We start from the raw sequence: 16,375 nt of genomic DNA on the forward strand, positions 1-16,375 counted from the left end.
ACTGACATTAAGGAAATCTTTGTGTGACTGGTGTGAAATCTTTGTGCACTAAACAGACACCTACCTATTTAAAGTGCAATGAAAATGGAGCAGTGCCTTTTTGTCTTCAGCATGGATGATGGTGGACCAAGGGGGTCTCAGTACCTTGAGCTGGAGGACCATGTCTTCAAGAATGATCAACTCCCAGCTGATCCTGAAATTGTGCAGGATCTGCTGCTGTGCTGGATCCTTACAAATCTATGGGGTCTGATAGGATTCATCCAAGAATCCTCAAGAAGTTAGCTGATGTCATCGCAAAACCCGTCTCAGTGATTTTTGAGCAGTCTTGGGAATCCAGAAAGGTTCCAACTGACTGGAAACTGGTGAACATTGTTCTGATTTTCAAGAAGGGCAAAAAGGAGGATCCCGGAAACTATAGGCCTGCCAGTCTAACTTCAGTCACTGGTAAAGTTATGGAGAAGATTATTCTGGGAGGTACTGAAAAATACCTGAAAGGCAATGCAGTCATTGGTCACAGGCAGCGTAGCTTCCTGAGAGGAAACTCCTGCTTACCAAAACTAGTTTCCTTTTATGACAAGGTAACTCACCTGGTTGGTCAAGGGAAACCAGTTGATGTAATCTCTTGGGACTTCAGTAAAGGTTTCAGTACTGTCTCTCAGAGTGACCTTCTGGACAAAATGTCCAGCATAGAGCTGATAAACACATCGTGATGGGTGAGCAACCGGCTCATGGGTCGGGTGCAAAGGGTGACAGTGAATGGGGTGGCATCAGACTGTCACTAATGGGGTTCTGCAGGGCTCCATCTTAGGCCCTGTGCTTTTCAACATCTTCATTAATGACTTGGATGCAGGATTCAAAGGAATACTAAGCAAATTTGCAGATGATACAAAACTGGGAGGAGCCTGCAGGGAGGCCCTGCAGAGAGATCTCGACAGACTAGAGGACTGGGCAATCACCAGCCACATGGAATTCAACAAGGGAAGGGGCCAGATTCTGCACCTGGGATGGGGCAATCCTGGATGTACAGACAGGCTGGGGAATGAGACACTGGGGAATGGGAAAGCAGTGCCACGGAAAGGGACCTGGGGGTCCTGGTCGATGGCAAGTTGAATATGGGTCAGCCGTGCCCTGGAGCCAGGAGGGCCAACCCTGTTCTGGGGTGCAGCAGGCACAGCATCACCAGCTGGGCGAGGGAGGGGATTGTCCTGCTCTGCTCTGAGCTGGAGCAGCCTCACCTGGAGTGCTGGGGCAGTTTTGGGTGCCACAATATAAAAAAGACATTAAGCTGTTAGAGAGCATCCAAAGGAGGCCACAAGGATTGTGAAGGGCCTTGAGGGGAAGCCGTATGAGGAGCGGTGAGGGCACTGGGTCTGTTCAGCCTGGAGGAGACTGAGGAGAGACCTCATCACAGTCACAACTTCCTCATGAGAGGAGGAGGAGGGGCAGGCACTGATCTCTGCTCTGTGACAGATTACAGGACCTGAGGGAATGGCCTGAAGTTGCATCAGGGGAGGTTTAGGTTGGATATCAGGAAAATGTTCTTCACTCAGAGGGTGGTTGGGCACTGGAACAGGCTCCTAAGGGCAGTGATCACAGCACCAAGCCTGGCAGAGTTCAAGAAGCATTTGGACAGGGCTCTCAGACACATGGTGTGACTCTTGGGAATGGTGCTGTGCAGGGCCAGGAGTTGTACTCAATGATCCTTGCGGGTCCCTTCCAACTCATCTTGTTCTGTGATTCTGTGATATACCCTTCTTTCTAAGTGCCTTGAGTGTCTTCTGAGGATATGCATTTCAGTGCCAATACAGTGTTGGTTGCTTTGCTTTGGAAAAGATCTGCAAGAGATGATCACCTGTATGATTTAATCTAAATATAATGCAAATATTTATTTAAAATATTGTGAGGAGATATAATAGAAAATATTTTTCCTTACACATTTATAAGTTTATTCTGTCAAAAAAGCTTCATCTGTGTGCACATAAGGGAAGGAGAAATTTTGCTGGTACCATGGCAACAATCTCTTTATTTTGTAAAGTCTTGTGGCTTCCTTCATTTTAATAGAGTAATTTTGTCTCTCTTTTATTTTTTCCCCTCCCATGAGAACAGCAGATTCTTTACCTGCTTTCTACCCTCTTTCTTAGTAAATGTCTCAGTTTTCTTCATGTACATCATGGAAACCTGGACACTTTGAAAGACTTATTTAAGAGACAGACTTAACTGAAAAGTATTTGAAAACTAAAACATTGAATTCCATCTGCCTCATATCCATGAATCTTGCTTTGTTGAATTTCTCTATAAGAAAATTAATATATCAAACTATACAGAAAAAAAGCAGAGGAGCAATAAAAGCTAAACTTAGCTCTAGGTTGCTGGAAGTCAAGGGTCAAGTGCAAAGAGAACAACTTTGTAGTGTATGATGTTCCTGTCATGTAAAATATTCTGCTTTTTAAATAGTTTATCTAGAAATAGAGTTATTACTCATAGAAAAAGCTCAAGTTTCAGCTGTAAACAACCTGGGATGGGCATACAATCTTGCAACAGTACCAATCATTTCAAAGGTTTGTTGGAATATAGCCTCATAGGAAATAAGCAGTGGTTATTTGCTATTCGAGCTTTCTAAAAATTTTTCTAGAATTCACCTTTGTCAAAGAGTACGTATCTAAATTTCACAACAGTAAGGAAATTCAGTGATGACTCAAAGTGGAAGTTTTCTACTAAGCATATATCCTTCCCTTCAGTTAGAGGCATATACATAATGCTATTATAATTTTTTCTATTTATGCACCACTGTCTGTTCTTCAACTGGAGGAACTGCTCTCCTAATTTATAATTATTCCAACACTTGTTCTTTTCCAGGTTTACAGGTCTGAATTTGAGTCAGAAAGGCAAGAGGTGACTGTGTTTCTTTTGATATGACTTCAGCTGCTGTATACACGGTACATACATGCTTGTATCATTTCTTGGATTGGATTTCTGAATATATTATTAGCTTTAATTTCCAGCATAATTAACTGCTCCACTATATTTGAAGCACTTGGTGAGTTGACAGTGCAGAGATAGGATGGGATGGTGGAAAATGATGTAGTTTTTCTAGGAGACGCTTATACAGAATTCAGCTGTGTAAGTGAAAGGCTAATCTGACTCCATAAAGTTTTAAATTTCTGAAAATATCCCCTTATTCTTGACAGTAGATTTGAAGCAGGAGGGAATGTGTGTAATATAGAAATCAGCCTGAAAAGTAAATATGGGGAGAAAGCCATTAAGAATGAATGATGCACAGAAAACAGATGCTGAGAAATCAGCCAGCGTCATAAAAATTTCCACAGTTTAAAATGAATCCTGCCTGTCAAAAGAAAAAAAAACAAATCCCAAACATTTCCCCTCCATATTATAAACTACAGGCATATCGAAAATGTATGCATTTCCTTAAGTAAGGATCCTAAAATTTGCTCAGGATTATAATCCAATCCATCTGTACATTATAGCTAAAGCAGGCATACATGTTTCAGAGCCACTGCAGTCCTGGGCAGAGAAAGAGATACACCACTGAGACACAGGGAAGCTCTCCACTTGGAGAGTGTTTCCTAGTTAGAGTTGAACACCTTGCTCAAGAAAGGTCATTATTTATGATAGAAGTCACCCATATGTAAAGGGCTGATGCACCACTGCATAAAAAAGTTATTTAAGACAAAATTTTTGCCTGTTTTCTGTTGCTGGGTACTGAAAAAGACTTCTAGGGTTAACAGATTTTTGGAGATAGGAAGAATAGCCACTTTCTTATTGTGGCTACACCTATGTCAGCAAGTGATGCAGACTGCAGGCAGCAGCAGCTGTGTGGAATGGAGGAGCTAATGTCCATGCTGTATGCATTTCAGGAGGTTTTGTTTCCTTGTAGTCTAGTTCTGGTTTCTGTGGAAGGAATGCATGTAGGTGCTTTGGTGTTGCTAGGTGTCCTCCTGGAGTACACCTCTGGATTTATTTCTACTTGAAGAAGGACCAATTCATACAGTCCAAAATCACACTGCTGTGAGAATGAAAGCGCAGTAAATGGGAATGTTTAACAGATTGGCATAAAATCTGCTCCCCTGATGTACACTAAAATGCTAATGCAGAGGTGACCTCTGTGTTACATGTTTCTCACCAAAGGAAAGAGTATGTGTGCAGATAGTGTACAGGTAGGGCAGAAAAAGCTGCTGTCTCTAGGTTTAGTAGTGGAGGCTTTTATTTTGGTGCTCGAGGTCTCTTCTGTATAAGGTGGAAACATAAGCTGATTTAGAATGGGAAACTATTTAAAAGCAGGTATCATTTTCATCAGACTAATTGGTAGAGTTTATATTTTATATTTATATCTTTTCTGTTTCTAGTTTTTGACATATAGTCCTTTATCAGGTCATATTTGGAGATGTGAGTATTCAACTGTAGGGACCAAGGTTTTTAGTAAGTACCATACACTGGTAGTTTTCATTGTCTTCAAGTGAAGCTGTTGGTGTCAATTGTTGCTAAACAGTGCTGCAAAAGCACTTTAGATTGTACCCAAGGCATGAGGGAAGCAATTTGAAGATTTGGGTCTAAAAACCTTGAGACAGAAATGCTGCCTACAAAAAAAAATTTGATGAACAAAATACTGTAATGCTGAGCAGCACCTTTCTGTCTTCAGAAAGCACAAGTAGCCCAAAATATTCTGTATTTTTTATTGTTAATAATAAATGTTTGTATCACACATTTACTATAATTTACCAAATTTCCATAATTTAAATGAATGATGACTCTATTTTAATGCATCCTTCACCTTGGAGTAAACCTGGAGCCTTCTTAATCAGCAAAAGATTATGTTTACTCCAAGTATATTTTGAATAGATGTATATGGTATGTCAGTGCACTGTACCAACCAATCAGTGAAAACAAATGTAGTGCTGTATATATCTATATCTGTATTTTAAAAAGCACATGACTAGTATTTGCAAGCAATCCCACTCAATAAAATAGGAAGAAATCACAAGTCTCAGTTTTCCTATGTTGCAATTAGCACAGTCATGGCAGATTTATAAAGCTGAATTGTGTCTCAGAGTAGCCAAAATGTTAGGGAATAAAAAAGGGTATATTAGGTAGAAACAATATAAGGAATGAAAAGGGGGAAAATAAGTAATAAAAAAATTTAAGAGATTTCAAGGAACCATGTGTGACAATGAGTTAAAATGTAGCCAAGTTAATAATGAAACAGAAGGCTATTGAGAAATTTGACTTGCTCTTTTCTGATACACTTAAATTAGTGTATGAATTAGAACTGAAAATTAATTGACCCAAAGACATGATCTCCCTATAAATATCGGTTCTCTTGGCACTGTCTTACTTTTTTTGATCAATAACTAAACATTGTCTATACAGATAGCAGGTTTTAAATATTTTTTCAGCTAAGTAATTCTAGTCATAATTATTGTATCTTGAGCTTCATTCAGGTTACCTTAAATTGACAGGTCTGGATTTGAATGTATTTCTATTTCAGTAATCTCTGAAAACATCAAAATTGTTAAGTCTACAATCCCCAGTATTTCAGTGGAACATTTCAAGAGTCCACAGTTCCTAATAGAAATTGTTGGACTGTATTTTTTGGATAAAAATTCTAGAATTTTTATTGTCTGCCTCATGATAAAATTCTTAATACAGAGAAATGCAAAGAGCATAGGTATTTATCCTGATTTTATCAGTCTCAGATTTTTAAATTTTCTATAGTATCTATTTAATTAATAGACAAGATGTCACAAAAAAGGGTTTTCCTTTTTTCTATATTAATTATTATTTTAAATATAGTATAAAATTTTATATTATTCAGTACAGGGACATGTGAAATAGATACTACTTTTCTTGAGATCTTGTATATTGGGATTTCTGAGTTTAGTAAATGGTACTACATTATCAACTTCATGCATGCCATTCCCCAAGAGAAAATATATAAAGCCTTTTATTGCTGTGAGACACTCAGAGTGCTCCAAAACAGATGCATTGTTCCAATGTGTAGTATTTTTATTACTTAAAGTGTAGGAAAATTTATATCGAAAGAAAATCTAAACTGTTTCTTTGGTGTTACTTTATACCAATATTCACAAATAGTCCAGTACAAGATCTTCTTTACCTAAAGCAGAATAGAATTTAAATAAAGTGACAACAAGGCTTGAATACAATCAGCAGTGAGACCTCTAATTATTTTTTTTCCTCTTAGTTGTATTCTCCATTAGGTGTCTTTGTGTTCATATATTAACAGCATATTAAGCTGAAGAAAATGCAGAACAAGACCAAGAGAGTTCTGTATATCTTTAATGACCATAGGCTCTGTTAAATTAAATAGGAACATTCTATGGAGCTAGGGGTAGATAAAAATCTAATTACTTTTGGCAATGTGCTCATATCAGGGAAAGAAAATATGAACACAAAGATAAGATATAAAATACTGAAGTTGATAAAATGTTGTGATCCTTTTGGGTAGCCCTGATGTTATCTTTATTTATGGTGGCTCTCTCATGCTTAATAGAGATAGTAGCTCTGAAGTAAAGAAATACTTTACTACATCTGGTCTCCATGGCAGTTCCGCTGCCTTACCGAGTACTAGAAATCCCTATTTCCTTCTCTTCCTTGTACCTCTCAGTAAGCAAAAGAGTAATTGAAATTGAGTATTTGAAAGATTGTGGCCCAATTTGCTACCAAATAATGATAAAAGAAGCAATGGAAGCCAATATTGTCCTTTGAGCACTTATAAACTTTTGATGCTTACAGCCATGTGGCTGCAACTGTGAAGGAATGATGTGAACAGAAGCAGGCCAGATTGAATCAGAGAAAATGAAAGAAAGGATAATGCTTGTGCTTCCTTAGACCACCTATTTCATGCCCAGATGTTACAGGATTTATACTTGGGAAGAGAAAAGGTCTGTATGTGAAAACCAGAAAAGACTCTGTGGGTCTGTCCCTTTTATTATATTGCTTTTGTTAAATATTATAGTGAGTAAGCCCAGTGCTATCAATAATCATGGAAACAGTTTTGCAATTAGACAGAGCACATCAAAAGTTTGCTCAAAGCTGGTTTTTTTCAATGGAAAAAAACATTCTAAAAATTCTGCTCAGAGAATGGAAGCCTATGCATAAGTTATGTGAATTGCACAGTCAAAGCCAAGAATTTCTCATGAAATGTTGATGAATGATGAGTAAAATGGAGAAAATAGCAGTCTTCATATAGACACATACTGGTAATTTTTGTACCATTAAAGTTCTGTATGTCCTGAAACTTTGTCTACATCTTACTGGCGTGTATTCAGCCAAAGTACCTCATGTTGTACCAGACAACTATTCCTCGTGGGAGTTTCACCTTCTCACATCAGATCTGATCTTATTCCAGTATCTTCTGAAACTTGATCTTGCAATCTTTTGATTTTCTTTTAAACAGTCTCACAGTGCCAAGAGAATTTAGTTTTATCTGCCACTGTGCTACATTCTACTCATGTTCAAACTTTTACATTTGCCTTTAACAGTAAAGTTCCCATCCATAATTTTTCCCAATCAGCTCACTACCTTCTACTTCCAATGCTGAAATACTTAGTGTTCCCATGCTTCAAGTCAATTTAAGCCTTTCCAAATTTTATTCTCCTACTGCTTTGTATTGACTGTTCCTAATTCTTACATAAGCGCATTTCAAGGTCAGTTTAACAGTTTCTCAATTCCATGTTACATACCAGATAACTGTAGGACACTTAAGTGTATAAAGCTTGTATTTTAGAAGTGTTCTTTTGCTGCCTTAGCTTCAATGGATTGCAGTGACTTTCACTCCAGTCCTTTGAATACTTTGGTAACTAAACTGAAAACTGTCCTTTAAACTGTGATCCCTCTTGGTGGGGAGAAATATGATAAACTCAAGAATCTGGAACCCCTTCACTGGGAGCTGCATACTAAGTTAACATGTGTGATACAGAAATTGCCATTAAAAAGTTAAAAAAATTAGGAACTGTGATTGGCATGGAGAAATTATTTATTCAGGTATGTACACAAAAAATTAGTCTGCTTGACTGAGGAAACATGGGAAAAAAAAGAAGGAAAAGAAGATGACTTCTGGGGGTTTCATAATGCCATCATCTTGTGTTTGCATTGCTGGCAGCAGCAGCTGTAACGGGAGTCCTCGTGCAGATGTAGGCTGAAGCCTGTTTTGCCTCACCTATTCATGGTATGCCAGTCTAGCCTTCCTGACAGCAGGCATCACGTTTAACTGTCATGCCTGAGCTGATGTAATTTGGATGAGTGCCCCACAAATGATAATAACTGCATATTTGGTTTATGTCCTTGTTCAGAATATTCCCTATGGAGCTAGAAGACACCACAACTCATAATAATGGTACAAGTCAATATTGCAGAGATCAAGAAAACTATTTGCTTAGCATTTCTAAAAATCACATTTATTATTACACTGTATGGTATGTGTAATCCAAATATGGATCCAAATATGGCCTGTTGCTGTTGGGGCGGTCACGACACACATGGACAGTGCCTCTTTTAAGGGCCAAAAACCCATTTATTACACAAAGCAACCTCTTTTATACACATTTTGTATGTCATCATTTGTGTTATAGACTCATTGGCTGCTAAACTACTACAATAGGCTCATTGGCTATTATTAACCACAGCATACTACCATTGGCTACCTATGGCGTAAGCATTCAAGCATTCAGAAAAATAACAGGTGCGGATATGTTGCTGTTTTCTCCTTCTACTGTTTAACTTTCTTGCTTCTGTTGATACGACATTCTCATGGGTAAATCTAATTGTTTTTCTTCTCACGAACTTTTCTCACAGTCCTTTTCTAGCCAAAGTAACAGGCCTGAGCCATAATTTTACAAAGGCAACAAGGCCTTCATTTTATAAGGTTTTACTTAAATGCCACAATGGCCTAAGGAATGGAAACAAGCTAGCAAAGGAGAAATTACTACAAATGTCAAAGTGCTTTCAAAACAGTCTTCAGTGCATGGAAAAGGTCCAAAAGGCTGTTAGGTTGGGGTTTTTTTCTCTCTTCTAATCACATACCCTTGTGTAATGGACTTGGATTGATATTGGGGGAAATGGAAGATGAATCAAATGCATTTTCTCTCTTTTCATCAAAGCAGTCCTTTGTGTGGGTCTTCCTTGACACATTTCCACTTGCAAGTTGCATCTTCAGGCAATGAATTCATGCCAGTAATATTTCAATGAATGCCAAGCTGAGCATAACAGTGTTATTCTAGAACATGATTAAGGAATTTTTTTGATTTCCCTTGTCTTCACTGGAATACTGGAAAAATACCAAACTGAAGAGCTGATATAGAGCTGACAAAGTAATGAATCACCATTTCCAAGTCTATTAAATTTTAAGAGTTAAGAATAACTGCTTGGTTCCCTTTTCTAGAGAAAATGCAGCATCAGAATGACATTAAGTCAAGATGGAAATTTGGAGAAGGTAATTCTATTTAAATAAATCTGTTCTGTAGGAGGGGGACATGAGGACATGGGTAATCTTCCTTCTGTGTAGGAGCCTGAAAAATGTCATGGTGCTTCATGTTAGCTAGCAGATGAGAGAGCTGTGTCATCCTGTTTACCTGTGATAGTACAAGCAGTAGCACAGCTCATTTGAGTACATCTTATTGTATGTATGACTTGAATATTGACTTGATTTAAGAAGACTGGTAACAAATAGCTATGTGGATGGCATCCATTCAGAATGGGAGAGAGTAAAGATATATAAAGCATTTAACTCAAGCTCTTTTGAATACCACTAAACTGTAGGTGCTTGTTTTCATTTGGTTGTATCTGTGAACTTCTCACAAACCTGAGTTCTATTTATTATATATACTGGAGTTCTTCTGTAAATCTTAAAAGTTGTGGTTTATTGATATACTACCGGTTCAAGTACTGGTTGGAAATAAAAGCACAAATTCATGATTAATGATTTTTTTAATCCCTGAAGTAAGTCTCTTATAACAGTTACATACTCTGACCCCCAAAAGATCTCATGACCCTTTGATCCTCACGGTTTTGAATATATAGCTCCCAAGGAACAACACTGTGTTATTACACTGCATTTGCGCTTCTGTCCTGGCCAGGACTGCACAGGTACATCTTGGGACAGTTGAGGCCAACCTCCAGATTCAAGCTGCTGGCTTGACCTCTGCAGTCAAGTGGCTCAAAACTGTGTCCTTACCTTCGCTTGTGTGTGTGTTCAACCCATCCTGAAGCAGAGAATGCTCAGCTATTAGCAATCTGTGCTTTTAGCACTGTGATGTATTGGTAACATGTCTTAAAGATCAAATGTATATGAAATAATTTTAAAATAAAAAAATACTCTGAAGTACTGACAGCATAGGTTCAGTTGGTTCAGTTGATGTTGGGTCATTTGCAAACAGTATGATGCCAGTCATGTGAAAAATAAAAATGGCTGTTGGCTTAAGTAACTGGTGCCTCAGCAAAGGACGTGCAGGAGATACAACTGCCCAGGACTTGAGTCCTTACTGCTTGAATCCTTGGGACACTGACGACAATTGCCAGGGTTTGATTCTAATGTTGGCTCAGTTGGAAAGTGAAAGACTTTAATTATCTGATACATGGAAGAGTTAGGTTTTGTTTTCTTTAGAGGCATAGATCAGCAACATCATAATTTCCCTAATAATACAAGAAATTTTAAATTAATTCTAACAGTCTTTCTCACCTTTATCTGTATCAATTTTACATGCATACATAATTTGAGGAAGGACAGACCTGACAATATTCCAACATAATTTTAGAACAGAGGAACCTACAAGCAAACATAAACTAACAATGTCAATAAGTATGCCAAGACTTTTTGGTTCTTTCAGAAATGAATCATGCTTTGATACTACCTGTTACACAAGGGTTTGAAAAGATCTCTGATTTATTTCAAAAGCTACGTTTACCTTTGAAACAGCAATGCAGTATCTCAAACTCTTCTTTGTGTAACTTTCTCTGTAATTGAGACCCTAGGCATACTTCACACCTTCACATGCTTTCAGAAGGCTCAGCAGAGATCCTTTGCAAGTTTTATGTTGATGTAAGATGCCATAATCATATTTCTAAACCGAAGTAACTCAAAGACAATTGTAAAATCAGGCTTCCCACTAGGTGGCAAAGAGAGACAGTGATTTGCAGTGCATTTCCACACATGGGAAAATGAGGGTGAAAAGCAGCCAGCTACAGAGCCAGGTTTACAAAAATATATTGTGTTTTACTGGTCTAGCTTTTTGGAGTGAGGTTGAGTCTGAATAAGTGTGATTCTGGAAGACTGGAAGGAGCAGGCTGATTAAGGCAGTTGAGACTAGGAAACAAAAGCTATCTGTGTGAAAGGAAAATGTTCTAATTTCAGTTTGTCCATTTTAATAACCCACTTGAAAGGTGTGTGCTTCTCCTATTAATTTCTTATAAATTTTAATATTCAGTGTGCAGCACCATGATATTGTGGTCAGCTCAGCTAAATTGCTGAAGTAGTAAGCTTATAAAAAAGTAATATAGTTAATGAAGAAATTCCACTAACCACACTACAGAATATTAGAAGTATGGACTACCTCTACTGCAGTTACTAGAATTATCAAAGCAATCCATTGCTGCAGGTAAACCTATATATAATTGTGCATTTACAGCCCACACCTGCACAGTACTTCCTTGATCTTGCAAGGTCATATCACAACAATGTGGAGCAGGAGCTTTCATAATAAGAAGAGTCAAAAATTTTGAGAGCTTTTTTTTCCCTTGTGTTTTTCTCTACCAATGTAAGGATCAGGTGAGATTTTCATAGGTTGGATGTAAGGTGACTGTGACATAGTATTTATCATAAAACAACAGCTATGCTGAGCAGCTGAAATTTGTTACCAGCATTTGTTGTTGCATTGTCAAAATATATCTTATTCAGATTTATAAAGAATTTTAGCTTTCCCTTGGAAGGAAAAGAATGCAAGTTTCATTTGTGGAATGTAAACAAAGCACTACAATTGGTTGTTAAAATTTTATGATTTTTGGCAAAATTCAGCTTGTGTTTCAGGTATTCTTCCTGCTGGAAAGATAATGAAGCTCAAGAAACTCTATTTCAAGAAATGGGAGAAAATTTTATATATGGTTTCTCTGTACTTTCTATTATAATATTTTTATGCTTATTTTCAAGAGCTCTAATATCTCAATGAGTTATAGGAACTTGAAATTTGAAATAGACAAATAATCCTGACACAGGTAGTCTTTTGTTCAGAAAAAAATCATACTTCTCAGGACAGATTTTAAGGTAATAATAAAAAAAGTCATTTGCACTTCATATATTTAATAATATTCGGCTCACGTTTATAAACTTATTACACAGAGAATGGCAGTAGAACATGGTGGAAACTGATCATGGAGAAAGAGAAAACTAGTCTTAAAAGAAGATAATCTTCCCAGTGAACAGTGGCCAGGATGTTTGTTTTATGGTGAGGCACAGGAATAGATAGGTACTTCTTGCAGGAAGGCTTATTAATTGATAGAATTTCTGTGCTAGAAAGTTTAAATAGTTGTATTTGATATGGATCTTGGAGAAAAAAGCTTAAATTATTTTTTTTTCCTAGGAAAAGGTTATAGTTCAAGTGTAAGGAAGCTACTAACAAGAATGAGGGGAGTGGAAGAAACGATGGTGGAGATCAAGAATACAGAGGATGGGAGGAAGACATGAAAGCTGAGATGTTTAAGTCACTAGAATGACATATATATGTATGTATGTATGTATATGTAATGTTTCAGAGAAATATGAGGAGTTGATACTGGTAGTGGGAGTGTCAGAATGCCTTGAAGACACTCAGGGTGAAAGGATGATTTGATGGGAATGGAAGACCTACAGTTTGTTAAAAATAGGGAAAATAAGAAGGAAAGGCAAGATGCTCCAGCACTGGAGTACAAGAGGATGAAGCTCCATTGTGCGTCCATGGAAGAAGAGAAAGAAAGTACTTTTAGAACCGTCAAATTAAGGTTTTAAAAGTTTATTTGATAGAAACAGTGCCTGTGTGGGAAGTAACATTCAAGGACAAAATTTCACTGTGCCTGAAGAAGAAACTGCCTGCTGAGAAATTTTCCCATATATTATATGGAATTAACACAATGGCTTTAATCCTGTTGTGACATTGAACACGTGGTTTATTATAAAGAGGATTGCTTTGGAAAGGCAGTCTCAATTTTCTTGCTAGATAAGAGAGAAAATGTTCTCTTGGCTTCCCACTGCTATCTGAGCATCCAACAGAACTGAACTAGTCTAAGTGAAACCCTAAAATAACAAGAATAAAGCTTGTGTGAAATCTCACAATTTGTATAAAATAAAAGGAATTTTTTTTTGAGGAATAACTATATAAAAAATGAGTATCATCCAGCTGGATTCATTAGTATCGGATTCAGTAGATTTTTTCTGCTGTAAGTGTACCTTGAAAGCTCTTTCACCTGCTTTCATTTGGTTTGGTCATCTCATTAATAACCACTTTCTCCAAATGTCAGTCAAGATCTGGAGAAAAAACAAGTTTCTCTGTGATGTGTTTCTTCATAGATAAATTTAAAATGCACAGTCTATTCTCTAAACTCCTCTAATGAAGGGATAATATGAAAAGTCCACCAGGTTATTTAGAAGTATGGTTCTGGAATTTCAGATATGCTTTGGATGCTGATTTCTCAGGGTGCAACAACTCTTTGGAGAACTAAATATTAAACACAATCAACATGTGTTTTATGCTTCTTCATGGAACACATCTGAAGGGTCAAGAAGGTCCAAATTCTTGACTAAGTGAATACTTCCCAGAAGCCCCCTGAAATTACATTAGAATTTTGCTTTACATTTCACTTAGTATAAGTTAATTGAACTCTGTTTCAAAGTAGGTGGGCAAAGAGAACTTAACCAGATTTCCACAGGCTGCTCCAGAAAGCAAAGCATATGCCAGCATTTGTGAACTTAAGCAAGAAATTACCTGTAGAAAACTGATGGCACTTTCTACCTCAGATTTATATTTGTCACATGACTAGAACCATAACTTACAGAGCCTCTTAAAAGCTACTAGAGTGATCTAAAACTGTTCTCTGAAAGTGTTCGGTTGACAGAGTTCACTGCTATAGCTCCAGGTAACATACATTATTTGAAGACATACTGATAAGTGGTAAAAAACATTGAATAGGACATTCTTGAAAAACAATAAAGTAATAAAGAATCCCCCAAAAGTATTGTTTCTAGGTAATACCTATGCGTCACTTACACATCTATACTCAGTTTATGCTAGAGTTGTGGCTCTAAAAATCCCATTGATCTTCACGGTGCAAATTCTAAATAGTTATAGGGTTTACATATATATATATAATATAAAAAAAAAATATAAAAATAGATATTTGCATTTTAAAATAGTGATTACATGCTTTCCCTTATAAAACTATCTACATAAATTAAACATCTTAAAACCTAACTGTCATCAAATGAGTTTTAGAATAGCTAGCAAAAGAACTTTCTGGATGGTGAGCACTGATTTTTTTTTAATACATACTGGAAAAACACAGACATTTCAAGGGCTGAAATCAAGGTTGTACCATGACAGTTTTGTTTGTTTGAATTAACGTCCAGACATCTCACAGTGTGATCTCTGGCAAAATAACGGATGGATTGATATAGGACTCTATTTATAAACAATTAAAGGGCAGTAATATAATTAAAGCACTACATTTGTTAAGAAAAGGCTTTTTAGTCAGGCAGAAAAGTCCAGGAAAATCAAAAGGCTAAAAGTCCAGAGAGAGAATGTTGAGAATGTTATGTTATTCTGTTAATATTTTAAATGCTGAGGATAACTAAAAAGGGAGCAGTTTACAAAGAGTTCTATATTTTTTCATCACTAGGAAACAGTAAAATCAAGACTGGTTATATTTCTGAAAGAAAATGTCTTGCCCACACCCAAGTGTGAAGCTGGAACTAGTGCATGAACATCAGCTAGTGCGAAACAGGAGGTTAGAGTACACAGTTAAAATGGGTTTTTCTAGACTTAAAAGGCTGTAATGTATGAAAGAGGAGCATTGCAATACCTAGCTTTGAACACAGTAAATTAATTCCCTTTGTACTCTTTATAAGTAAGCAACAGTTCTGGCTTCAGTCTTATATTAAATTATTTTCATGACAATTCTTTTATGTTGGAGTAAGTTAAATGGTGAAAATCCGTGTTTGAAGAGGATACTCAAAACGTATGTATGTTAAAAAAAAAAAAAAAAGGAGCCCTGAGTTTTTTGACTTTTTATGTTTGATTTGCAGTGGGAATCCATATTTTTATTATAGTTGGTAGTAAACCAGTGATTTTCTTGTGAGCTGAGCTGAATTTCATTACATCAAAAATTGAAATTTCAGATTTGAACTGCTAAATTATTATTTGTAATTATTATTTGTAATGGTGCAAGAAGTACAATGAATACAGGCTGTCTTTCAGATCTTGGGTATTCTGTATGCTAGAGATGACATTTCAAAATTTGTTTTTCAAGCCCATTGGATTTGCGGTAGAGTCATTGAGGGAGAACAAAACACAGAGCCCTATGAAGTAATTTCTGACACAGTGCTTTTCTTACTTGAAACACACTTTAAAGCTAATACTTGAATTCATTGTGCTGTTGAAGTACCACTGCTGTTCAAATGATGCTGTTTACTGTCAGAGCAATAGTCAAAGGCGAAAATCTGCCAGTGTCTCCAGCATGTGCTTAGATGTTCTTTAGTCTTGGCAGTGCTGAGCAGCTCAGTGTCTTCCTCATCCCTAAGCCTTGCTGGGTCTAACAAAAAAGGCACCTCAGTACCCACCTCAGCGATGGAAAACACGTGATGGAATCCACTGGAAAAGCTCTACTGAAAGCATCCTGGAACACATAGGGGTAAGAGGTTTCCTGCTGCATGTGGGAGACCCGGTTTGATTCCTCTTTGACAAAGTGGATTGTAGCCCTTATCCCTACCCAAGCAAGCGAGTGCGCTCCCTCTTGCTACACAGGATGTTCTGGTTCTCAGTCTCAGATGGCCATTCATACCTATTGCTGACTGGGACTCTCTTTACTTATGGAGTAATACAAAGCAATTGCCCTTCCTGGATTTAAGAAAAAGAAAGAAAGCTCACATGAATTTATGTCCTTAAGTCCTAAAGCTGATTTATGTCCAGCATTCATTAACAGCATGAACAGGGCTGCTGGGCATCCTTGCACAGCTGCTCAGGTATGCTGTGCATTACCACACTGAGGTCAAGCCCCTAATTTTGAAGTCCTCACTGTTTCTGTGCATGGTGTAAGGAGGACTAAATACTTTATTCTTTGCTGTGACTTTCAGTTCCTGTAATGGCAATCCTAGCAGATGAAT

The 16,375-nt window shown here is 37.2% G+C and overlaps 1 long non-coding RNA gene across 1 annotated transcript in view; it reads left to right on the plus strand.

Moving 5' to 3' along the window:
• The window catches only part of LOC121661295, a 52,489-nt gene extending 36,603 nt beyond the window's left edge, over positions 1-15,886 (plus strand). Inside the window, exons 4-5 of the long non-coding RNA XR_006014903.1 lie at positions 2,857-2,936; positions 12,606-15,886. This is a non-coding gene — a long non-coding RNA (uncharacterized LOC121661295). The remainder of the gene's footprint in view (positions 1-2,856; positions 2,937-12,605) is intronic.
• Positions 15,887-16,375: the final 489 nt, after the last annotated feature.

This window comes from Corvus kubaryi, unplaced genomic scaffold, assembly GCF_017639235.1.
Source record: "Corvus kubaryi isolate FWS band 111438036 unplaced genomic scaffold, C.kubaryi_AGA036_p1.0 125, whole genome shotgun sequence".
In the NCBI taxonomy this organism is placed as follows: Eukaryota; Metazoa; Chordata; class Aves; order Passeriformes; family Corvidae; genus Corvus; species Corvus kubaryi.